The following is a 25,787-nucleotide window of genomic DNA, read 5'->3' on the forward strand; positions in this document are numbered from 1 at the left end:
CAGGATCCCAGGGAAATGAAAGTACTTCTAACACCAATTGCTACCAAGAGACTGAAGTGCAGTAGCTCTCCTTTTCCCTTCCCCCTCAAAAAACAAAAAAACCCAAAAAAAAACCCAAACAAAATGAAGGTATGATTGCTATAAAGATGTACTTAATCAAAGTAGAGAAACCACAGAGAGGGGGCTGGCTGTGGCTGCAGTGAGGTTTTGCTCCTCTTGCCCCTTGCTCATTGGTGTTCTGCTGGAGCAGCTCTAATGTCTAGATATTACTTCTATAACACATGTACTTTTCAATGCTTTTTTTGCTTTCAGGTACTGAGCTGATCCAGTCCTAGTTGCAAGCTGATCCAAGTATCAGGTTATATAGTGATTTTCAGCAGCTATAAGCTAGGTTGAAACAGTCTCTTCTCATAAAGTTCTGTTGTGCAGTGAGGATGTGTTGCCATGAATTTTCCTGGTTTGCTGAGCGTTCATATTAAAGGAGAAACGTGCAGTTTCTCACGCTGGTGAATTGTAAACACAGGACCATGTTTTGTAAATATTGGCAATGTTATGAATACTTTCTCCAAGAGAAGGGGAGGCTGAATGACAGCCTCCTGGACCAATGTGACAGGAGAGGTGGCGATACCCTTCTCCAATCCATGGTCACCTTGACACAGATATAAAATGGAAAAATAAACTAAGGGCAGGTCTTCTGCCCTGCTGCTGTTGTTGCACCCAGATCTGTGTCCCCAGTCTGTGTTCCTGGTTGGGCCTCCACGGTGATAACTGGCGCCTATACGTGGTCAAGTTGCAAGCTAGTGAGGAAAGAAAAAAGAAAAAAAAAAAAATCTGCCTTCTACAGCTGCAAAAAGAAGAAACCCACGATGTTCTCAGAAGAACGATTGATGATGGAACTGCTCCACTCCTTTTTGTTGTCCTGTGACGCTGACTTGACCAGGAAACACGTGAGAGAACTATTTAGCTGGGGAAAGAAACTTGGAATTTTTTATAGTGCTGAAAAAGCACTCTCAATCGACCCATGGAAAACCCTGGGGGAAAAACTTTTTTTATCCGTTCTGAACGGAAATATGAGAGCTAGCGCTCTCTTAGGGACCTGGGGAACAGTCTTCCCACTTCTAAAAGAGGCTGGAGAGGACTTTGAAGTTGATTCTGGGCTTTCGACAGGAAGCAGCACTGGCTCCCCTGCGAGCTCCGTCGCTTCTGACGAGGATTGCTCTGATGCAGGGTTAGAGCCGATGCAGGAGACCCCCACCCCCATGTCGGGGGTTGGGCGCGCCCAGCGGGGTTTTTGGAAGGGCGGGGAAGCTTTTTTCGGTCCGCTCTCCGCGCGGTTGGCTGGGCGGGGAGCTGGGGTGCCGAGGGGGCGGAGCGCTCGGCCTCGGGTCCCACGCCGAGCGCGGGGGATCGCCCGCGCCGCCCCGGGCCGCCGTGCCGCGGCGACCCCCCCGCTGCCCGCCACCGCTGCGGGGTCCGCCCTGCAGCTGCCGCGCGGAGCCGCGCCGCCTCGGGCCCCCTGCAGGGAGCCGGGGGGGCCGCCGTGCACGCCGCCCCTGGCGCTGCCGGCGCCGCCCCCTGCCGCCGCCTCCCCGGCCCGCCCCGCCCCGCCGCGACCTGCTCCGCGCAGGATTCGGCAGGCGAGAGCGGCGGGGACGGCCCCTCCTTGCCCCGTCCCCCCGCCGCGCCAAATGCTGTGCGCGGGGTCGCCGCCGCCGGCGGTCCGTGCGGTGCCCGCAGCGGAGCCGCCGCCGCCGCCCGCCGCGCCGCGCCCCGCCCCGCCCCACGCGTCCGGTGCCGGTCCGGCGCCGCGGGGGGAGGGCTGGGCGCAACGCTGCCCGCTGCTGCGGGGCCACCCGCGATGGACAGCCCCCCCGCGCCGCCGCGCGGCCCCGCCGCATGCCCCCTCTGTTCAGAGGGGACGGGGCCGAGCGCTGGAGCCGCAGAGCTGCTGCCGGCTCTGGCCCCAGCCACCGACCCATCGGCTGATGGAACAGGAGCTGAAAGCTGTGGCCGATCGGCCACGCCTCCCTGCCCAGCGCGACAATCGCCCCCCCCGCTCAGAGAGGAGTCTGAGCGAGTCACTGTCCCCCGCCCGCCCCCCCTACGGGGCCGGGTCGGCTGTGGGAGATGATAACGGGGAAAAAGCGTTGTCTGATATGCACGCTTTTCCTCTCATGAAATCGGATGAGGCTTTTAGTCCTGCATCCCAGGTGAACCAGGCTGCTGACCTAAGAGAGCTGCTGCCTGAAGATGCAGCTTTGCCCGAGCCAGTTCAGGGACCTGTGGACGTGGGTCCACAGCATCATAGCCATGATGACCCATCATGGGCAGTCCCGTTTCCCTTATCAAGGGACGTGGCAGAAAATAATACAAGCTTCACTGAGGCAATTCAATGGATCAGTGCAGAATTTGAGAATCTGATCTTGCCTTATGTAATAAGAGGTTTTGCAACAGTGATGCTTGAACCTCAACAGGTTTTTACCTTTGAAAGAAATTGGAAATTCCTAGCTGGACAAATGGCTGTCGAAAATAGCCACCTGCCTCGAGATGATCCCTTGTTTGGGGTCGGAGTTGACCTACTTATGGGGAGGAGTCAATATGCTTGCCCTGATGTGCAAGCTGGCCTTTCTTTCACTGTTTTAGATTCGTGCAGATACATAGGGATATCTGCATTGATAAAAACCAAGTTATCCTTCTCCCCAAAGGAAGACTTCTTAGACATAGCACAGAAGCCAGAGGAAGCTTTTCATAAATTTATAGTGCGTCTGATGGATTTTTTAGAGATGAGAGTCCAGGATAGCACTATAAGAATGATAATTTTGGAGCAATTAGCAAGAAGCCATGCTAATTCTGCTTGCCAGAGGCTCCTGGAAACCATTCCAGAGACTTCTACTGTCCTGGAGATGGTCCAGACCTGTGCAGTTCTAAACACCTGTGATTGTATGGTGATTACCCCAACAGCTGCTTCACAGCCGGCAGAAAAGAGGCAGAATGATGGACATGAGACACAGGCAGATATTCAGCCTAGTGGAGAACAGGAAAAGGAGGCACAGAAAGTGACTCCCTTGTTTTTCTGCGCACAAGGTGTGGGTCCAGACCATACTGCAGAAACATGCGAGGCAGTGGGTCATGCTGAGCCCACGCCAAGCCCAAAAACTCGGAGGCGAAGAAAAAGACGAAGACGTCAGGGGGACGAAACAGTTTCCCAAGCTCTAGAACAAGAGCAAAATTCTCTGGCTGGTGTACAGCCATCATCTCAAGTGTAGGAAGTGTTGATGTTGCCACATAGCTATGGTCAGTTTTCCTTGGACCTTGCAGTGGGTTTCTACGTCCACATCCTATGTTGCATGCATTCTTTGAGAAAAAGTCAATTGCTCAATTTGTGTTTTCTAAGTTCTCTATCCTCAGGTTCTGCGATCCATGCTAAGAAGGTGGCCGCTGAAAGTCTGCTGAGCTGCCTCAGGTGCATTGGACTGATCCTGAAACCTTGTGCATCCTGTGCCACCCTAGTGCCACCCATCACAGAAGCCTCTTCGAGATCTGATTGACATGGACACGGACTGGCATCCTCTCTTTTCCTATATGGCCTCCATAGAGACTTTGGATCCTGTGGAGCTGCTGGACAAGGACAGACTGAAGCAGTGTGATGCTGAGAGCCAGCGGACTGTTAATCATGGACTCAGAGGAATTGTTTGCTATGGCTCAGTTTTATGTATGGTAGCCATTGTGACCTCTGTGGGGAAAGTGCACGTTGTTTGGGGGTTGTGGTTTTGGGACAGAACTTTTGGGGTTCAGAATTTTGAATTGAGTGATTAATTTTTCTTGGAATGCTCCTGCCTTTTGCACCGTATATTCCCTTGTATCTTATAAAAATTTAAAAATATGAGGGTGTTGGTTGAATTATGTTAGATTATGCTCGAGATATTTTGAGCAAGTTATTGCAAGGGGTTCAGGGTGAAACCCTGGGTAGCAAAGGCAGAATCAGACCAACATGTAGCCCTCACACCGTCACCTAAATGAAGGTCGGTGAACTTTATACAGGTTTTTTTTTTCTTTCTTTTTTCCTGTCATAGAATTGTTCATTTTTCTTTTTTTGTTTTCTTTTTAATATACTTAAAAGGGTGAGATGTTGCCATGAATTTTCCTGGTTTGCTGAGCGTTCATATTAAAGGAGAAACGTGCAGTTTCTCACGCTGGTGAATTGTAAACACAGGACCATGTTTTGTAAATATTGGCAATGTTATGAATACTTTCTCCAAGAGAAGGGGAGGCTGAATGACAGCCTCCTGGACCAATGTGACAGGAGAGGTGGCGATACCCTTCTCCAATCCATGGTCACCTTGACACAGATATAAAATGGAAAAATAAACTAAGGGCAGGTCTTCTGCCCTGCTGCTGTTGTTGCACCCAGATCTGTGTCCCCAGTCTGTGTTCCTGGTTGGGCCTCCACGGTGATAAGGATGACAGAAAATGGTTATACCAATTAAATGAAATAAAAATCTTAGGTTTCCTCAAGGAGTACTGTACAAGTGTCAATACTTTACAGTTTTCCTAATGGAAATGAAGGTACTCTGCAAAAGTGAACTTTCTGTCAGTACGGTAATACTCCTGCAGAGGAGGAGTTTTCTGCAGGCATTATACCCACTTCAGGAAATGTGACAATACAGGAGGCCATGTCACAGGCCTAGGCTGTTTCTACCCATCTTTTGCTAACACATGGATTTGACAGGCCATGTTGAGGAATTGACACCTAGGGCAGCCTTTGTCTTGTTACTCTGATGGACTGACCCTCAGGATCTCCAGCTATGGTCTGCACATGCAGGCTGAAAATGGGTCTGCATATCTGTGGGTGAAGACAGAAGTCAGATAAGTAGTGGATTAATAAATTGATACATGATACATTTTCCAGACTGAAATTCTACCTCAAGACTCAGAATAACAAGGGCTCTACAGAAATACAAGTCAGATATCTGCTTCAAACTGTGGTGCTTTATCTCAGATAGACACTTAACCTGTTTTTACGTGCTCCCGGTGATGGCAATTCTCCATCTTCAGCCAGACTATTGAGACAGTAGAAAGTCAGATGAAAACAATATGCCATCCTCTTACTGAGTGCTTACTTCCTTCATTAACGGGATGAGGGTACTCAGCCTGAAGGGATGGTTGTGTGAATAGCACTGTCGCAGCCTTGACATTGTTCCTCCTTTCTTTGCCCATCCCTCAAGGAACAAAAATAACTGGTCTGCAGAAGTAATTGTTGTCCACCTGCTACTCCCAGCACTGAACAAGAACAAAAGGTAAGTATTAACTTCAGTGTCTAAAGTGCTGAACTTTTGAGTGTAACTCCTGTCAATTTACCAGAATTCACTGGGGTTTTGCATTCTAGATGAGCCATGGGAATCAACAGTCTCCTTATCTAATCCAGTTGTAAAGGAAAATAAATTATCTTAACCTACTGGAGCATAACACATAGGTTGTATGTTCTTCATGGAGAGATGAAGAAGAGAAGCAATTTCTAAAAAGTGTTCTTTGCCTAGCCATCTTCCTATGGTGCTACAAATTAATTTGTGTAGGTCTTGGCTATAAATCAGCACTTCTTAATGTTAAATTGAGATAGGGTGTTGTTGCTGCAAAGACCCATGGTCTTAATGTCCCTGAGCATTGTTTCATAACTCCAAATATCTGACAGTGTATACCATAAAGTTCATTTTAAAAGGTGATTGACATAATATGTAGTGGTTTATTAAAAGCTTTTTGTTATGACAGGCAGTTTTCATTGCTCTTGGACAGCCTGAAGTGCAGTATGTGGAAGCACAGAATGCTGGTAGTTCATTTTTTTCTGTTGTTTAAGATTTCCCTTTAAAAAGTTGTAGTCTTATCCCAGCTGTCTGGAAAAAAAGTTTAGATGAGTGTAATGTCGTTAGATGAGTGTAGATGGATGTCAGTCGGTGCATTCCTGATGACAAACTGCCCAGCAATATAAGATATTGCCAAAACCATGGATGTGTGAAATATTTTTTGTGTCTTTTCCAGCTATTTGTGAATGATCTAAAATACCTGCTTTTAGCAGGTGCCCAGGATGCTTTTATTTTCAGTTGGCTACTTACTGCCTAACTCTTACATGCTGTAGAAAGCCTTTATTCCCATCTGGATTGCTGAATAAATTGGAAACTAGAAATGCAGAGAACAGGAAAATGTTTGATATCTCTGAAGGGGCAGATATGCAGTCTTCCAGGAAGCTGGAATGTTTGGGGTATATTATGGCACAGGGATTTTACCTAATTTTCTTGGCAATGTTGTTTCCTTATCAGACCAGACATGTATTGTATTTTGCATGTGTCAAAAAGTACTTGCCAGCAGGACTCATTCTGATAGCGACAACAGGAAGTCTGAAATACAGCAAAGGAGTGAAGGCTTGGGAAGCCAGACACAGAGGAGCAGCAGTAATATCTGTTTTGGATAAGGAGGTTAAGCCACAAAGAGTTCAAGCCTATCAATGCTGGAAGTTGGGTTGCAGGAGATTGTAGGTAGCTGCAAACAAACCAAAAAAAAAAATGCACAAGGAAAAATGCCAAGCTGTCTTAAGTTTGAGAGGCTCTGTTAAAAATAAATAAAAGTCTGATAGACACTGTCTTGGAGCATAACTTAGTCTCAGATTCATGATATGTGAATCTCAGGGTTGCTGTTCCCTGAGATTCTCCTCGGGGTTGCTGTTCCCCAAGGTAATAAGGTTTTGTCCCAGGGTTGCTGTTCCCTGAGATTCTCCTCGGGGTTGCTGTTCTCCGAGGTAATAAGGTTTTCAGGCTTCTCTAGCCCTAAAGGTTCCACGCCGGAGCCAGAGAAGACAAGCTGAGTCCGCCAGTCTTTGTTTTCAAGGTTGTTTATTCTTTCATTATCTCTCAGTTCTTTCCCAGCTCTGCAAGGCGTCCCCAGCAAAGCAGGACACGCGGCCGACTGGGTGGATCAGAGGGTCCCAGACCTTATGTACAGTCCCCTTGACCCAACCACCATCCAAAACATAGTTTTTATTTACAAGATTTTGCCAGTACCTACTACCTATGTTAACATGTCATTTCTACTCTAAACCAATCCTTAAAATCCAACTCAGCAAAAGATGGGGGACGAGAGCATGAACAAGGAGCACAGGGGCCACTCCTTATTCCTCCATCTTGTCTCTTCAGACCCATATACTAAAAATCCTAGATTCTACATTTACACTCTGTGATAAACTAACTACTACTTATTTTGAATTCTTTCAGCTTGTGATTCTTCATACAATCTGAGTATTCACTCCCATGGCCAGGGATCAAGAGCAGTGTCCTCCTGGGCTCTGTGTGAGGCTGGCTGACCCCCTTGTATAGATCCCAAATCTCCCTGTCCAGTCTCCAAACCCTTCAGAGTGGCCAGAGGGATGTCCTGGACTCCGACATGTGAATTCCGGCTTTTTGCTGAAAGTTCCAGAAGAAGCTGTTCATTATGAAACATCTCTTTACCTCACCTTTTTGATGGAATAAGAGATGCAGGAAATGAGCGTGCTGGCCCGGCTGTTCCCGTGTACTCTCTATCTGCCCAACATTAAATTCTGTGCAGCTGCCAAATCTCCTGTAACTCTCCTTTTTCCAGCCCCATGACCTGTAGCTCAGAAGCTCCCAGGGTCTTCTAAGTAGCCCAAGCCCTCCAAATCTCACAATATTTATGAACAGAAACAAAACTGAGCAATGAGGAATCTGGACACATTTTTATCTGTGTCTCCTTTAATGAGTGGATGAAAATTTAGGTTTATAATAGATGCTGGGATACTAGCATAGTAATAGTGTTGGCTGCTAGGGGAGCTATAAATGCTGGTATTTAAGTACAATATGCTCTTTATAATCAGATATTTTATAATGTTCTAAGATGTTTCTTGTTACATTCCCCTGTGGGAATGGTTTCTCCCCCCTCAGGGACCCTAGAGCTTGTACCATGTAGTTTGACCCTTCCTTCCCTTTCTGACCCCATTGGCTGTGTCCCAAATTGCCCCTCCCTGACAAGAGCTGAGAAAAGACCCTGTTCCTCTGTGCACGCCCTCTTTCCCTCTGGAGACCACCTGGAATAAACATCTTACTGCAGCTAAGGGTCAGAGCCTCTTTTGAGTCCTTTTTCCTGTCTATGATATATTCCTCCAGAGCCTGAGAAGGCCTGAGCTAGCTTAGACCCTCGGAGGGGTTAAAAAGGAGGATTTATTATCAGTTGGCACCCAACTGGGTTTTTATGAATTTCTAGAAGTCCACGCAAAGCTGGAGATCCCCAAACAGGGTCTCAGAAGCTTTTTGGGACGATCAATTACCCTAGGCACTTTTGGCCACATTCTGTAGCTATAAGTGTGTAGGGAGAGAGCTCGTAGCTCATGTTTTTCGCCCAATCATGAGTGAGTTTAAGACAGGAACTTCGGTTGCTCCTGGCTCAGCACCATACTCCCACAGATCAGGTAAGTACCTCCGTCTGGCTGTTACCCCAGGAATAACCTTCAAACTGGGAGGGAGTAACTTCTTACCATCTGGACTGTGACAGGCGGGCAGGCACTAGGACCCAGTGGCCAGAATCGCGGTTGGTTTGGTTTGTTTTTTTTTTTCTGCTGGTAGCTGCCGCCGGCCCCTGGAGCCGCTCCACCCCAGGGAGCCGTGTTTTTTGGGGAAACCCCAGCCTGGGCAGGTCCCCCACAAGCCAGGCAAGGCTGCGGGACCCCCCCAGTGCCACCAGAGCTGGAAAAATGGCGCGAAAAAGGGATCCCAGCCCAGGAGTTTCCCTGCCTCTATTCTCTGTATCTAGGAGCCAGTTTGTCGCATCCGGAGGGTGGATTTTGAACAAATAGCTTTCAAAAAAATTTAATTATGGGCGTTCAGCTATCTGTTCACCAAAAGAGTGTATTAAAACAGCTTCAAGATCTTTTAATTAATGTTAGAATTTCCAAAAGGCTGCAGAAAAAATTAGTTCGCTGGCTGGAAACTGAGTTCACAGAAGCTGACCTGATGCAAATAGATACTGTATCTTTCTGGGACCGCATGGGTAGTGTTATTACAGAAAGAGTACAGGGTAATGATCACACTGCTTCTTTATTTATTCCCATATTTTTGCAAGCTCGTAAACAGCTCCTGGAGTTACAAAAAACTAGCCAGCCACAGAAACCTCCTCCATGTAACCCTCTCTCCGACCCCCCTTTATATCCTGGCTTACCATCCTCCCGGTACCCCTTTAACCCCTTTTTCTCTGGCAGACTCCTTTAGGGGTGGAATGCCTCAGGCCATGCTGCAGATCCCCTGGATGCCACAATACACGTGGCAGACAATAATGGCAGCTGTCATATGCGCTGACCTTCTTCCCATAATCGCTTTTTCCCCCCGATCCCTGCCCCTACTCCTTACACCTTCCCCAATCCCTTTGTCCCTTCGGCAGCCACGCCTCACCACCCATCCCCCTGCCTCCCTCCTGGCTGCCGTGGCAGCAGTGAGGGAGGCGGGGCAGTCTCACCTTAAAGCCACAGTGGGGGGTGTGAGTGCACAACAGGGGGAGGGGAACAGCCTCGGCTGCCGAGCCAGGACAGAGAGAGAACGCCTCCTCTTCCCAACCCCCAAGGGATTGCAAACACTGTACCTCCTGTGTCCCCAGACACTGGGAGACCAGCAGAAATTTTAAGACCCTTGGCAAATGCAGATGAAAACATTTTCTCTGTTGCTCCTGTCACATAAGTTGGTAGAAAGCGTGGAGTCAGGCAATACCAGCCACTTTCCTACCAGGATAAGAAAGAACTTTGCAAAGTCCAACGTGAATTTGGTAGATCTAGTGCAATCTTTAAGGGCATGTTTCGAGCCACATTTAATTCTAATGAAATGGTTCCCAGTGACATCAAAGACTTATTTAGATGTCTGTTATCTCCCTCAGAGTATGATCTGTGGGAAGGTATGTGGAAAAGAGCTTTAAAAACATTATTACACGAGATTCATCAAACCCCTAATGCAGCTAAAGACACTGAAGGACATGATATTACACTTGAACAACTGTGTGGTGAAGGTGTCTGGCATTGCCCAGAAAAACAAACTCGAGTGTTATCAAAGCATATTTTACTTAGTATTAGTGCTGTTGCAGAGAAAATGTTTTATCAGCTACCAACAATGGAAGGGAAAGGAAGTTATGTCAATATTAAACAACTTGCTACAGAGAATTTCTTGCAGTTTGTTGATCGTCTGAGGACACAGGTGGAACAAGTACAAGACCCCGTGGTGCAGGCAGAACTGATTAAGGAGATGGCTCAAAGGAATGCTAACGAGACCTGTCGTAGAATTATTCTTAGCCTTCCCCTAGAACCTCTGCCTACTCTGTCCCAGATGATAGAAGCTTGTTCAAGGAGGGCGGAAATGTTCTGCACATCTGAAAGAAATTCAGGACCTACACACCCACAGCATACAGCTCCTGTGGTACCAAACCCAAGCAGGCAACCAATGCCACCAGACCAGCTGCAGCGTATCATCTGCCTCCGCTGCAAGAAACCAGGACACTTTGCCAGAACCTGCCCTAAGACCCAGAAGCAGAATAAATTCAACAAACAAAAAAACTGAATTTACAGCCCGTGCCAGCTGTTAATACTACAACACTCAAAGATATAAATATAGCTGGACTCACACTGGCAAAAGCCTCTCTCTTAAAGAAAAAGGGGGAGAGTGGGTAACAGGGTGTGGGGGTGCAGAAAAATGTAAATGTTAAATGTTCAACTAACAAGGTTTGGCAGCCACTAGGCCGTTTCAGGCTTGTGACTACCAAAGGTTTTCATTTCAGATCTACTGAGTGGATGGTCATAACAGTGGACCTGTCAAACATCTCACAGGACCTGACGGTTTATCCCATGGGATTGGACAGTGAGTATTTTGTTATTGGGGACACAGCACACACACCCTTGGAAATTGAGATAGCTCCCATGACCATTAAGGGAAAAATAATAGGCCTCATGTTGTTGGCACGTTGCATGCACCCACCGTTTTATCTCGTAGAGGGGCAAATTCTTGCCCAGGCCATTCCGGTTCCAGCAGAGATCACAGCAGACATAAAATCACCAGAGGTCTACTGGACAGAAGTGGTGGGAGAACCTAAACCCTCTATGGCATGCAACATTGCTTGTGGGTCAGAGCGCCTCCTAGTGGCTGGATTTTTGGACACAGGCGCGGACATTACGATAGTCCCACAAAGCATGTGGCCATCAAACTGGGAATTACAAGCTGTGGCTGGCAAACTGCAGGGCATAGGAGGAATCACATTGGCAAGGATTTCAAAAAATGTTGTGCAAATTGAGGGACCTGACGGAAAGGTGGCGAATGTCCGTCCTTTCGTAGGAGATTATAAGGCCCCCCTGTGGGGGAGAGACACCATGTCTCAGTGGGGAGTCCAACTGGTCATTCCTAAAAGACCCCAGGATTTTTGCAAGTAGCCACTGTGGAGCGCCCTACCCAAAAGTTAAAGTGGTTGGAAAACACCCCCAGATGGGTAGCACAGTGGCCTTTGAGTAAAGAAAAACTCAAGCCACTGGAAAAGCTTGTGGAAGAGCAATTGGCTCAGGGACACATTGTGGAGACAACAAGCCCCTGGAATTCCCCAGTCTTTGTAATAAAGAAACCGGGGAAGGACAAGTGGAGGTTGCTCCATGATCTACGAGAAATTAATAAAACTGTAGAAGACATGGGACCTCTGTGTGTGAGCAGATAAGATAAGGCCTGGCGCAGTGGAAGATCTCGGGATTGTAACGGAAAGACAGGAAACCTCCCCCCTCACCCTCTGAGGTGTGTAACTAACTCTGAGAACAATGTAGCCCCTCCAAACCCAGTAGTTTTCCACTAACCTCTAACCTTCCTTCCCCTCTGACGTAGTGAAGACCCCTTAGACTATATAACCCCATGTGGGAACCTAATAAATCGCCATTTGCCGTCCACCACATTGGTGTATGCGTTGTCAATGGCCCGAGAGGCTCGAGGACGTCGAGCCGCCGTGCTAGCTCTTTGAAACCAGGTCGCCATTGCCTCATATCGAAGGCAACATTAGTGGTGCCGAAACCCGGGAGAAAAATGCTCGGGAATCGGGATTTTCGCCTGGACAGGAGCAGCGGCCGGGGCGGGACAAAAGGACTGACCCACGGCGGGGGAGACGTCCCCGGACCAGCGAGGATCATGGAGGCCATCGCGAAGGTCGTAAGTTTGATTCATAAACAGTGGGGAATTAAGTGTAAGCTCAGAGATCTTCAACTTGCTATGGCAAGATTATTAGAGCTGGGGGTGATAGACCGCACAATAGATATACTCCATTCGGAGGTATGGGATAAGTGCACGGTTGCCCTGGCTAAGGATACGAAATCCTCGGGCAGTGCTAAAAGTCTCAAAGCGTGGGGAAAAGTCGAGCAGGCTTTGAGCAAGGCGCTGGAGGAACAGGAGACCTGGAGCGCCGCACGGGTGTGTTTGCTAACTACACCCAAATCGGGAGTGGGTGCCACCACGCAAACGGCATTCGAACGCGATTTGTCTGAGGGCGGGGAGCCGTGGGAGCCAGGCGCGCTTCCCCGCTCCCGGAGCCCGAGCCCAAACCCCCCAGTGCCCTTAGAGAATCCCCCAACCCCCCCGCCAAAACCGACGGGCCCCCCCCCCGCCCGCGGAACCTTCCCAAAAAACCGCGGGTCCCTCGTCCGGCTCTTCGCCGCTGGCTGGCGTTTCAGAGCCCGAGGCGCGGCAACGCGCGGTTCTTCTGGGAGGGATTGGCGGGTGAAGCCAGAGACGCTGAAAACGTGGCGCGGGAGGCACTGGCGGCACCGCCGCCATACGCGTTTGAAAATGGCGCTGGCGGCTGTGAGGAGGGGCGGGGTCCGGATGTCTTTGGTGGGGAGCCGCGGGTATCCACTGATGCGCATGCGCAGGAGAGAGACGGGGAAGAGGGAGAAGAGCGCACGCTCAGACAGGAGCTGCGGGCTTTGGCTGATGCATACGCGCAGCAGGAAGGGAGAGGGTGCATGCTCAAAGCGGCACCGGGGGCTACCGCGGGCGAGTACGCGCGGGAGAGCCGCGGGGAGAACGCACGCCGAGCGGCACTGCGGACCCCCATAAACGCGCAAGCGCGGAACAGTGGCAGAGAGCACACGCCCCGTCGGGAGCTGCGCTCGACACTGTCACCATTTAAGGAAGAAACCTCCCCCCGTGGGAGGCAGGGCAAGCCCAGGGGGTGGGAGCGACACCACCCCGGAGGGGAGGGGCGGGGCCGGAGCCGCACGGAACGGCGCCCGAACCCGGAAGTGAGCTGGCAGTGTGCTTCTGACTCTCTCTCGGATACCACCAGTGGCAGCAGCTCAGGGGAGCAGACGGAAACTGACGGGGATTCAGAAACAGAGCGAGTGGAGCTAATACAGTTTAGAGCGAAACCTAACAAAGCCTCAGGCCGCTCTGAAAGGGATTTACAATGCAAGCCAGCCCAGCTTACTGACTGGAGAAAGATAAAAATAGCCTGTGCTGAATGGGCACCAGCGGCTGCAGTGAAGGTTTTCCCAGTGAGAGTTACCGGGCCAGAAGGGCACCAGCAGAGAACCTATACTCCAATAAATCCCAAAGACGTACAGGCAATTGTCAAAGCAATCTCGGAGAAAGGGTTGAATTCAGCCATGGTCTCCACCCTCATGGACGGCCTTTTTGGCAATGACGACTTGCTTCCTTTTGATATTAAACAAATAGGTCGCATGATATTTGATGGGGCAGGAATGATTGTTTTCAAACAAGAATGGAAGGGCATTTTGCGTTCCTTGCCGGCCGGAGCCAGCCTGGCTGACATGATCAAACATGTAGTAGAAGAGGAGCACCTGACACCCATCCAAGCAGCCGTCCGCACCCTAACCAGTGCCATGGCATGTTTCAAATATGGCCAGGCAGGCCACATCGCAATGAGCTGTCCCCAGACAGCACAGCCATCCCCGGAGGTGCCCCTGCTTCAAACCCGTGTGAGAGGGCCCTGCTGGGGCTGTGGGAGGAAAGGGCACCTTGTCAAGGACTGCACGTCCCGGCCCCAGGGAAACGGGGAAGGGAGGGGGCATGTGGGCCACACCCAGCCTCCTCCCGCTGCGAATGCAAGGCGGCCCATCTATGCCAACCCCCAGTGGGGCGGGGAACCCTCATACCCCAGGCCACCACAAGGGATAGCCGATTTTGCACCCCTGACAGCAACACATTTACAGAGCTTTGCAACACCGACAGCGGCACCCTCGTATCCACTGCCGCCGCAGGCCGCGCCTGTGCCACAAGGCCAGCAGGGGTTGCCCCAGAGCGGGACCCCTGGGTGGCCCTGACCATGCAATCAAGCCTGACCTTCAGAATGACACTAATGAAATCTGTAAGTTTCTGTTTGCAGGACATGTTCGTGGGATGTCCCCGTAACGTGGACACCCCCCAGAGAAGAATCACTGTAAGCTATGTCACTGGCCAAGGCGTATGCTTCGGCAACATCTGTACCGAGGCAATCACACCCCTGAGAGGACCCCGAAAATGGATGGTCCCATCCCAGCCGGGAATGTGGGTGTACCATCTGACAGCCGTGAGTCTCTGTGTGTACCTTCCCAAATTTAACGATTCTGCAGACTTTTGTGTACAGGTCCCGATCGTTCCCAGGCTTCTGTACCACAGGGAAGAGGACATATATCTCCACTTTGAGGACCCCGGCCACCGGCTCCTGAAGAGAGAGCTGCTGACAGGCATCACCATCGCCATGCTGCTCGGGTTGGGAGCAACATGGGCGGGCACAGGTATTTCAGCCCTCATCACCCAGAACCAAAGCCTCTCTCAACTGCAGGTCACCGTGGACGAGGACCTGCAACGCATCAAGAAATCCATCTCCTTCCTAGAGAAATCAGTCTCCTCACTTTCAGAAGTTGTCTTGCAGAACAGACGAGGGCTGGACCTACTGTTCATGCAACAAGGAGGCCTGTGTGCCGCCTTGAAAGAAGAATGCTGTTTTTATGCTGATCATACAGGAGTCGTTAGAGACTCCATGGCAGAACTCCGAGATAGACTGGCCCAGAGAAAGAAAGACAGGGAAGCCCAACAGGGTTGGTTCGAGTCCTGGTTCAACCAATCGCCATGGCTCACCACCCTAATTTCCACCCTGATGGGCCCACTGGCAATGCTGCTTTTAGCCCTTACCTTTGGACCATGCTTGCTGAACAAGCTGGTTTCATTTGTCCAAACACGCCTAGAACGGGCCAACATTCTATTCGTAGAACAGCAACTATTGCTGTGAATGAAACTGTGAACACTGCCAGTCGCGAGATTTATCTGATCTACCTCGCGAATATTTACTCAAGTTTTTCAAACCCCTTTTCCTTTTATTAAGTTACTACTTTGTACCTTATTTTAATACCTATATTTTAACTACCTCATTTATTTGTGAGAGGAGGGGGGGAGATGTGTTTGAGCAGATAAGGCCTGGCGCAGCGGAAGATCTCGGGATTGTAACGGAAAGACAGGAAACCTCCCCCCTCACCCTCTGAGGTGTGTAACTAACTCTGAGAACAATGTAGCCCCTCCAAACCCAGTAGTTTTCCACTAACCTCTAACCTTCCTTCCCCTCTGACGTAGTGAAGACCCCTTAGACTATATAACCCCATGTGGGAACCTAATAAATCGCCATTTGCCGTCCACCACATTGGTGTATGCGTTGTCAATGGCCCGAGCGGCTCGAGGACGTCGAGCCGCCGTGCTAGCTCTTTGAAACCAGGTCGCCATTGCCTCATATCGAAGGCAACAGACCTCTCCAACCAGGGATGCCCACTCCAACGATGCTCCCCCGAGACTGGCAATTGGCTGTCCTAGACATCACGGACTGTTTCTTCCAAATTCCATTGCACCCCGAAGATGCCCCATGGTTTGCATTCTCGGTTCCCACTGTTAATAGACAAGCCCCAATGAAGCGTTATCACTGGAGGGTATTGCCTCAGGGTCTGAAATCGAGTCCTTTCATATGCCAACAATACATAGCCTCAATGCTGTCTCCGGTACGCACCAAGAGAAAAGAAGGCATCATCCTTCACTACATGGATTATGTGCTTGTGTGTGCTCCCAATGACTCTATACTCCAACACACGCTTGACCTAGTGGTTAAAGTTTTAACCTCTGCTGGATTTCAATTACAGGAAGACAAGGTTCAAAGGATGCCACCTTGGAAGTACCTGGGTTTGCAAATCACTGCAAAGACTGTTGTTCCGCAGAGCCTAGAAATTGATTGCAATGCAAAAACTCTAGCAGATCCCCACTCCCTGTGTGGGTCTTTGAATTGGGTAAGACCCTGGCTAGGCCTCACAAATCTAGATCTAGAACCCCTCTTCAATTTATTGAAGGGGGAGAAGGAGCTGATGTCTCCCAGGGAGCTGACCCCAGAGGCAAAGACTGCAATCGAAAAGGTACAAAAAACCTCTTCAGAGAGGCAGGCTCATCGATGTGAGCCAAAGGTGCCTTTCTATTTCATTGTTCTAGGAAAGCTGCCACATCTGCATGGTTTGATTTTTCAGTGGATCGAGGAGCAGAGAGATTCACTTTTGATCATAGAGTGGGTCTTCCTCTCTCACCAAAGATCCAAGACCATCACAGAGCCACAGGAGTTGATAGCCCGGCTGATTCAGAAGGCCAGGGTGAGATTGTGTGAATTGGCAGGTTGTGACTTTGCATGTATTCACCTCCCGGTCAGACTTCCTGAGGAGGGAAAGAACTCTCCTGAGAGACTGACCAAAGAGATGTTTGAGCATTTGCTGCAGAGTAATGCCAGTCTCCAATTATCTCTGGACAGCTACAGGGGACAAATATCGGTCCATGCCCCATCCCACAAGTTGTTCAATGAGGAATTCCACCTCATTCCTCATGAGGAGTGGGAGACCACTCAAAGCTCTCACAGTTTTCACGGACGCATCGGGGGCTTCCAACGAGTCAGTGATGACTTGGAGGAACCCAGGGACTCAGCATTGGGAAGCTGGTGTTGAGCTTGTGGAGGGATCCCCCCAAGTGGCTGAACTGGCCGCAGTGGTAAGAGCTTTTGAGAAGTTCTCAGAACCAATCAATTTGGTAACTGACTCTGCCTATGTGGCAGGAGTAGTGTCCAGAGCGGAGCAGGCTGTGCTCAAAGAAATAGAGAATGAACATCTCTTCAGGTTGCTTTCAAAGCTAATCTATTTGGTTTCTCATCGACAGCACCCGTTTTACGTGATGCATGTGAGGTCACACACTGATTTGCCAGGTGAGATCGCAGAGGGGAATCGCCAGGCAGACTCCCTTGCAGCACCAGTTGAAAAGGCACATCTCCCTGATGTCTTCCAACAGGCAAAACTGAGTCACCAACACTACCACCAAAATGTGCCGGCTCTGGTCCGACAATTCCAGCTAACACAGAGCCAGGCTCGAGCCATCGTGGGTACCTGTCTCAACTGCCAGCTCCAGGCCATGCCATTGATGGGCATGGGGGTTAACCCCAGAGGCCTGGGCAGCTGTGAAGTGTGGCAGACAGACATCACACACATTCCTAGTTTTGGTCGCCTCAAATATGTTCATGTGAGCATTGACACATATTCGGGTGCAGTGTATGCCTCTGCCCATGCAGGAGAAAAGTCTGTACATGCCAAGCGGCACCTGGTGCAAGCTTTTGCAGTGTTGGGAATTCCAAAAACAATCAAAACTGATAACGACCCAGTGTATGTGTGCAAGGAGTTCCTAGAATTTGTCTAGCAGTGGGGAGTGGAACATAAAACTGGCATCCCCCACTCCCCCACAGGTCAAGCTGCGATTGAGCGTGCACACCAGACGCTCAAGCAGGTTTTGGCTAGGCAGAACACCTCAGCTGCATGGATGTCTGTTGTGGTGTGGGGTTTTGCTTTGAGTTTTCAGGCCAGCTTTCTATTTCATTTGTGTGTTATGATTTAAATTATGCATACCGTTATGTGTCAATTCTCTGTATCCCTGCCTCTGTTTCTGAAACCTTCCTTGCCAATCTTCCTTAGTTCGATATATCATTTGCTATTTTGTATCATTACACTGCTTTTGCTATTCCCACTGGATTTAGTTCTGTATTCCCCACCTTAGACTCCTCCCTGAGTGCACTCTCATTGGTTGTTTGCTTTGTATTGCCCTGTCTATAAAACCCAAGGCGGGAAGCGTGCTCCCGGTTCTTGGGGTTCAGCTTTTAGGCTTTATTCTTCAGTTGTACCTTTAATAAATCTCCTTAGTTTACCCCAAGACCCGTCTCGCCTCTGCTTCATCTCTGTGCCCCAAAAGCAACTGCTGAGACCATTGGAGTTCCTGAGCGGGGAGGAAGAGTCTCCCCGGGGGAATTTGTCACACCCCAATGCCGCCGTGAGCGTCCTGGGAAACACACACCGTGACAGGTGGCGCCACAGCAGAAGCTCTGCAAAGCCCTGTTTACCATCAATTTTCTGAATTGTTCCTTTGAAAACATGAGTCCACCTGTGGTACGTCATTTTAACAGTGGTAATCAGTTTAAATTGTCTCAGCATCCACCGGTTTTGATTAGGGATCCTGAAACTTGGGAAACCAGAGGTGCCTATGAGCTTGTGACCTGGGGTCGTGGCTATGCATGTGTGGCTACTCCCTCAGGCCCTCGGTGGATTCCCCAGAAATGGGTGAAACCTTTTGTCCCCAAAAATCCAGCTCCGGCAGAAGGGGATGAGAAGCAAGTTACTGATGCTTCGAAGAGAAGACGCAGCTGGATGGAAGAGAAAGAACCTCCCTAGGTGTGGATTCCTTCTGGCAGAAACAGGAACCTTTTAACATGTTTTAAAGATGTTTATTTTTTCCTCCTAGAGAAAACCTACCTCCCACTCAACCCTATGATGAACCCCATCCAAGTTGTCATCCTGCTAATGCTGAACAGTCTGGCAGCTGCATGGATCGTCCCTCAGCCGTGTCAGAACGTCTGGGTGACCCTGGCACAGACACTTCAGCAGGAAAACATATGTTTGTCCACTGCAGCAGCTAAGAACCCTATGTCCACCTGTCTGGTAGGAATTCCATCACAGGCTGGAGAATTTCCAGCAGGTTTGGACAAATACAGGTCCAACGAAATCCCAGAATCACACACCCCCCGACCACACAAGGATCACCAAAAGCAAGCTGTGTTTGCCATGAACCCCTTAGGGGAATGGGTGCCGAGTTTGCCCAAGGTAGCTCAAGAACCCCAAGAGTTAGAACTATTGGGTTCCTCCCCTGAGTCATACAGCATACATTTTTCTGTCATCCCAAAACCTTCTAGCACTGATGAGTACCACCTTATAAGACAATTCCAGGGAGAGTTCACTGCAAAAAGGTGGTGTCATAATATAAGCCACATTGCAGCAGACAACCCATCTCACTCTAGTCCCAGAAGCCTCCCTAAGGGATTGTTCTTGGTTTGTGGGGATCGGGCATGGGTAGGAATTCCATCCTGGCTTTTAGGAGGGCCATGTACCATAGGACGATTGTCCGTATTGACACCCAACCAAACTTTAATTGGTGAATGGACTCACAAAAACAAATCAGCAAACAAAATTCAAAAGAGGAGTGCTGACAATCTGGACCCAAATTGTAATTCAGAAATTTTTCATTGGGCAAAGTCAAAAAGGGTTGCTGTGTCCCTGTTCCTTCCATGAGTAGCAGCAGCCAAAGCTCTAGGTGAATTGGGCCATCTAGAGTGCTGGGTGGTCAAACAGGCAAACTTAACATCCATCACCATCAGCTCTCTCCCAGAAGACGAGGAAATTACCAGACAGGCCACCATCCAGAACTGTGCCGTGATAGATTATCTTTTATTATTGCATGGACATGAATGCCAGGAATTTGAAGGACTCTGTTGCATGAACCTGACCTCAAAAGCTCCAAACATCCATGCTGCCCTCCGAAGCATAAACAACATGATCGGACAAGTGAAGCAAGAGTCTGAAGATTGGATCAACGAACTGTTCAAGGGCTGGGGATTCACAGGATGGTGGATTTCTATAGTTAAAACAATTCTGTTACTTCTTGCTATTCTTTTCCTTGTAACAATAGCATTCGGGATCCGACGCTGTTTGATTTTCAAGGCTATTAACAGCCTCATACCTTCTACCTCAGAAGTCAACCACATAGAGTTGGCAAACCTAAAGCAGTCTGATTTCCCTACCAATCGTAAGTGGTGGGAAAACCCACACTCCGTGTCAAAATGAACTTGATGGTTTTTCTTGGTATCTTTTTAAACCAAAAAAAGGAGGAGATGTTACATTCCTCTGTGGGAATGGTTTCTCCCCCCTCAGGGACCCCTAGAGCTTGTACCATGTAGTTTGACCCTTCCCTCCCTTTCTGACCCCATTGGCTGTGTTCCAATTTGCTCCTCCCTGACAAGAGCTGAGAAAAGACCCTGTTCCTCTGTGCACACCCTTTTTCCCTCTGGAGACCACCTGGAATAAACATCTTACTGCAGCTAAGGGTTAGAGCCTCTTTTGAGTCCTTTTTCCTGTCTATGGTGTATTCCTCCAGAGCCTGAGAAGGCCTGAGCTAGCTTAGACCCTCGGAGGGGTTAAAAAGGAGGATTTATTATGAGTTTCTTATGCTAGTGGCCTAAAACAAAACTGACACTGTTAGAAACTATAGCTTGGACAGACCAACGCAGGGAGTATTCCCTCATAAGACTGACAAGAAATCTGATATATTTTTCCATTGTTTGTGCAGAGGAAACCAAATGGAAAAGAGAAACCACAGAAACTCAGCTCAGAAGCTTAATGTCTAACAACATCTTGCACAGTAAAAATGACAAGTACAATTGGAACAGAAAACACATCTTGCTTTGCAGTTCTGGGGTCCACTGCAGTCTCATACTACTGCCCAAGAAGAACGAGCTCATTGCAGTTTGCCACAATAAAGATGAGATATAGCTCTGGATAGATACTGTTGCTGGGAACAGTTAAAGATTGGGGACTAAAGAACGGGGTCTGACCCAATGTGGGTATATCACACGTTCTTCCCTTTATTCCTTGAGATGGCAGGTTAAATACAGACAGAATGGTTTACAAGAACAGGCGCATTCTGATAGGCAATGAGAGTAGAAAAGTATGCAAACAATCTAGAGTTAAGGCAGCTACGGGTTTCAGTGTAATTACTTCTATTCTGTAAATGTCCATACCTTAACACATTCCTAGTACCAGATAAGTTTATCTGGTACTACGTATGTTGGATGTACGAGGCCTACTAGGCCCAGGCCTGAGGCCTAGTTCGGCCTAGTTTGGAATAGCTCAAATCCCATCCCCCAGCATATCATGCCCACGACTTCTGAGAAACTCGGTTACAAGATACCAGTTGGATTTATCCATCCTTTTGGAAAATTAAGGCACAGTTCAAACATATATTTGTGTTTTGTTTCTTCTGAGACAGCCAACCATATAATGATTCCACATGCTTCAAATAACATGAGAAATTGCGACTTACTCACTGTTTCCCATTCCATTAGCCCAGGACAGAATGCATATCCCATAAACACATTCCATGTGATTCTTTACATGACATGAAATTCCTTGCTCTGTTTGCAAACGCTCTGTTTTTTATATCCCTAGAACAACTATTTATGGTCTATCTCTCTCTCCCAGCTCTTCTGATTGCCCATATCTAAGCATGAAATATGACTTAGGGCTGCAGTATTTTTCCCTTCATAAGTTTCTTCTTTCGGCCACTGTAGTTCTGCTTAAGCTTCTCTCTGACTAACAAAATCAAAATATCTACCCATCAGTAGCTCACCAATAGTGAAAGAATGGATCTAGGATGCTGCCCTTGGAAGGACCTTGGCTGTTGAGCTGCACATTGCAACTCCATTTCTACAAATATGGGCCAAATTTATACCTATTGCAAGTGAATAAACATCGAGCCAGATCCTTGAAACATGTTTTGAGTCCCTGTGGTGTATCAGTAGGGTTCCAGGTGTGTGAGAGTGGGAAAGACATGCTCAGTGGTAGTGGATATCAATACAGAGTCTGTTGGTAGAGCAACTTAAAAATTCTCTGATAGTCAGAGATGCAGTAATTCTATTGGCCTTGAAGAAATCTTTTGTAAAAAAACTCCACGAACTAAATGTGTTTTGGTCCTTAGTTGCCTACATAAAGGCACTTAGAGATTTAGTGGAATTTTTCCCATTAGCAGCTGTCTCTAAATCAAGTCAATGAGATTGAAGCAGTTCCATCCTACAAAGAAAAGGTGGCTATCTTGGGTTTTTAAGCACTTAAATACATTTATGAGCCTGGTCTTTCAAGTTTTTAATATTATTTTGTGCAAAAGACTTTGGATACTGACATTTCTAGTCCATGAAATATTCCAATATTTCCATAAAAAATTCATACCAAACTATCTATGTCCCTCAGCATGAATTTTTAGAGAAACTTCTACACATAGCCATTAAAATATCTTGGTTTTCTATTGCTAAATTCAGGTTCTTTGAAGTTCTACTTTATTAAAAAAAAATATATGTAATAGGCTAAAACCCAAGTACTTTTAAAAACAAATTTTAAAAGGACAGAAAGCATAACTAAACAAAATATTCCTGCACTGTTAGAACTGCATTTTTCAATGCAAATTTACCTGGTTTATGGAAGTAAGTATAATGAAATATACAGGTAAGTCATAGGTAATTTCTGGTGCAATATTGCTTTAGGTGTGTTTTCTAAAATACAGATGGAGCAAAACAATAGACTTTGAGGTCAGTTCGCTCTTTATCATTCTGCTGTAAGAGTTAAAATAACCATCAAAGGAAAGGATAGCAAGCATCAGTGGGAAAGGCTGAAAAATTTAGTCAGTGTGTTTGCTTCTTCACTTTAGTAAAACACCAAAGACTGTGTATCGTTTGTACCCTTTTATTTTTGCTTTTGTAAAGACACTGACAAATTGACTGTTCACACCCACACTGGAAATTGTCAGCAGCCCACAGCAAGGTAGCACTTTGCAGTCCACATTATTATGCAGTGGTGCTTCAAGGATATTGAACAGTATGTAAAATTTTTACATTCTCTAAATCTGAAGGGGATTATTTGAAACTCATAGGAAAACTGTGCATGAAAAGGTAATGTTATGCTCCAAGCAATGTGAACTAAGAAAGAATATATAAATACAGCCAGAGACCAATAAAGCTGTAACTGCAAATCTACTGTGGCTGTAAATAGTTTCCCTTTAATAATGAAATACCACACTGGCAAAAATGAATATATCTCATGCTACCCCAACCCTTATTGGACTACAAAATAATGGTATTTTAAAACAGAGTCCTTTCATTCTCTAGAGTGCTCTTTGGTCATGTTTCAAGTTTTCTTCTGCAACCAGGAGGGCTAAAATCTTACTTGAAAAATGTGGAAACTGAGTCATGCAGTCACTTGTTCTGGGGCTTGAAGTGAAACTCCAGATATCCCAACACCAGCAGTAACACCACAGTTGGCAGAAGTACCGATGACCAAATTTCTCTGTAAAACAAAGCACATGTTGGCACTGAAGCTGTTTCTCAGTTGGAGGAAAGAAAGAAAAACATTTATTCAATAAAGCAAAACATATTTGCTGGTGGGAAGGAAAAAAAATTCTTTTCAGTGAACACATAGAAGAATAATCTTTTGCTGCAAAGATCTCTAGAAGCTTTTGAAACCTTAAATTATTACTTGTTAAAGAAAAAAAACTTTCCATTGACAAGAGTTGTGAGAATCTCTTCTGCAGCTCAGATAATCCAAGCCAGAAGCTACAACTCAGCCAGAATTTTTCTTTTCCACCTACAATGGTACATACTGCAACACTCTGTGCCCTTTCTGCCTTCAGTGAGTTGCAGGGAACCACCAGTCATCTTGAGCTGCAGCAACTCCTTGGGGTGCTGCTCTTCAGAAGAACAGCAAACCATTACTCATTTGGGCATTCAGATAGTTTCTCTGGGTCTCAAAACCCAAGGAAGGGATGCTGTCCTCATACCTTCATGCCTCTTAGATCTTGCAGAGATATCATTTCAGCCAATAAAATAATATCCCTTTCTATATCCTTCAGCATTAACATTTCAGGCGGCAATAAAAGGTTAGAGTCCCTCTTATTACATTAGGAACAGTACTAACCTGGGATGAATTCACACTCTGTTCGGATTTGTCATCTTTATCAAAGCCTTTCTGCTGCAGTAGTTATTGCTTTCCTAGCACATCCTAACTTTAGGTCCTTTGTCAGCAGAAAACAAGCACAGAAACAGAGTGCTGGCACAACTCCCTGCCATATGCTCCGATGAACTTAGCAAAAGTGTCGTGTGGCCCACCACTTTCTGAGTCAAGTTTTTATTTCTGTGAGATCCTTTTCAATAATGCTGAGAAGACAGTCCAGCTATGGAGAACTTACATGTTTGCATCTCCAATGGGTTCAAATACCCAAGTTTGTCCAAATGAAGTGCCAGAAATTCATTGTCTACCATCAGATTTCTGTTGAGCACCAGCTTCTGTCACCTGCAGAGGATGTGTCACAGTCTTAAGATGTAGCAGTGTAATTTCTTTAAACAAAAGTTGTGTCAGTCTTCTCCCAATTAACAAGCAATAGGACAAAAGGAAGTGGCCTCAAGTTGTATCAGGGGAGGTTCAGGCTGGATATAAGAAAAATTTCTTCACAGAAATGGTTGCCAAGCATTGGAACAGGCTGCCCAGGGAAGCAGTTGATTCATCATCCCTGGAGATATTTAAAAGATGTGTAGATGTGGCACTTCAGGACAGGGTTTAGTGGTGGACTTGACAGTGTTGAGTTAGTGGTTGGGTGCAATGATCTTAAAGGTCTTTTCCAACCTAAACCATTTTATGGTTCCATACAATTCTAAGATTCCACACATAATGCCAAGCTGCTACCATTTTCCTCATCCCATGGATAAAACAGCACTGTAGCTGGAAGCACTGTGGGTTAGCTCTTGGGAGTTCCTGCATGTGAAGCCATTCCAAAATTTCCCCTTATAGCTGGAACCTGTCATGAAGAAAAAAAAAAAGTTAATTACTGAAATAAGTAGAGTTGACTATTTAATTATTCAGGCTGTTTATGAGGTCAATTTTCCACAGTTTTTCCTGAGAACTGACCAAGACGGAGAAGAGCAAACATACTGCACTTCATTCTCATTGTGGTTGAAGCTTTGTGATTAATCGCCATCAGCTGCCTTGAATTGTTAAGGTGCAGAGCACAAGAGTATTACAAGATCATGTTTTGATAGTCTTTAGAGCTCTGCTTAGGTTTCTTCCACAGAAGTTAGAGAAATTGCTGTGAGGAGGAATACCAAAATTTTGCAGTGTGTCCTGAGGAGAAGGGAGAGAATCTGTACTGTCTGATTAGACAGCTCAGGTGAGAGGTTTACTTTGGGGTCTGTACTCCTCTCCCATGGCACAGCAAGTACTTAAACAGAAGAATAAATAAACCCTTTCCATTACTAATGGAGCAGATACAGTCTGTCATGGTTGAGGGGGAGGTGAATTTTCCAGGAAGTTGTGGGCAAACTAATCAGTGGTCAGGTTTTATGCTGGCATTTGGAGTAGCCACTGGGAGGTTTGGACAGGCCTCTGAGAACACAAGGGGTTAAAAGCAAGGACTCCCAGAAGGTCTGCCTCATTTTGGGTTCCGGTTTCAGCAGAGAAACATCTTTGCCTCCTCCCCTGCTCAGCTTTAGTAATCTGGGGCCCCGGGGGGGAAGAGAGTGGACAGGACTGGAGCTGAGCTGGCCCCATCCAGGATGGAGGGGTGGAGAACTTTGGAGGTGCTTTCCGTCGT

The sequence above is a fragment of the Prinia subflava genome (assembly GCF_021018805.1).
Source record: "Prinia subflava isolate CZ2003 ecotype Zambia chromosome W unlocalized genomic scaffold, Cam_Psub_1.2 scaffold_32_NEW, whole genome shotgun sequence".
NCBI classification, from domain to species: Eukaryota; Metazoa; Chordata; class Aves; order Passeriformes; family Cisticolidae; genus Prinia; species Prinia subflava.